Source organism: Notolepis coatsorum (assembly GCF_963971535.1).
Source record: "Notolepis coatsorum genome assembly, chromosome: 5".
NCBI lineage: Eukaryota > Metazoa > Chordata > Actinopteri > Aulopiformes > Paralepididae > Notolepis > Notolepis coatsorum.
This window is the reverse complement of record NC_140169.1, coordinates 171830470-171831344: the sequence shown is the minus strand read 5'-3', so window position 1 is coordinate 171831344 and position 875 is coordinate 171830470.

Sequence of the window (875 nt, the reverse complement as noted above, 5' to 3'; positions counted from 1 at the left end):
TGTGTCTTCATTTTGAACTCAACTATTTAACCCTGCCTGTTCTTCCCAAAAGAAACACTTCAACCGAAAGGTTTTCCACAGGAAAAACACACAAGGCGACACAAGGCAACACGACTGCAGCGTAAGAATTTATTTTAAAGTTACAAATATTTAAGAAAACATATTTTTTTTTATTTTATTTTACATAAACTGTACAGATGACATTATTTGACTAAATGATTCTGAAACAGGAACTAAAAATAACTTTTTTTATTAAATAGGAAAAAAATGAAAAAATAGAATTAAAAGATGAAAAATGAAGTGTTCCACTTGCGTATTTGTACAAAACAGAGGAAGAATCCAGAGAGAGGAAAATGGAATCATATATCGTACCCTGATACAGTGATTTTTTTGCAAAATGATCATAACAGTATTGTACACAATAACGCGACGGCCTCGCCATCTTATTATAACAGCTCAAATCTTGGCCTCTTTGGTTCCATTATTAGGTAAAATACATTTGAAACTAAATTCAAATTTTTACTTCTATAAAAATAACTTTTCAATGGCAGTTTTGTTTTAACTAAATCCCGCAACTTTTCAGTGCAAACATCACAACAATCATTCGCTTTGGAAAGGAAGCGAAAGACCACATTTCAAGTATTGGTAGAGGATTAAAAAGGTCGTGGCTAGAGGGGATCCGCGTTTCGTTCGACTCGTCGTAATTTTCGTCTGAAAAGGTTGTTTATGAAAACCTAACCCTTACTTTAACCCCTAACCTTGACCTCACCGGATACATCGCGCCCCACCCCCCCTAACCTAAGAATAGAGATGAAAAGAAAAATTGTAGTTTGTAAATCGTTGATTCTCGAAGATATAAATTCAATAGAATGCGG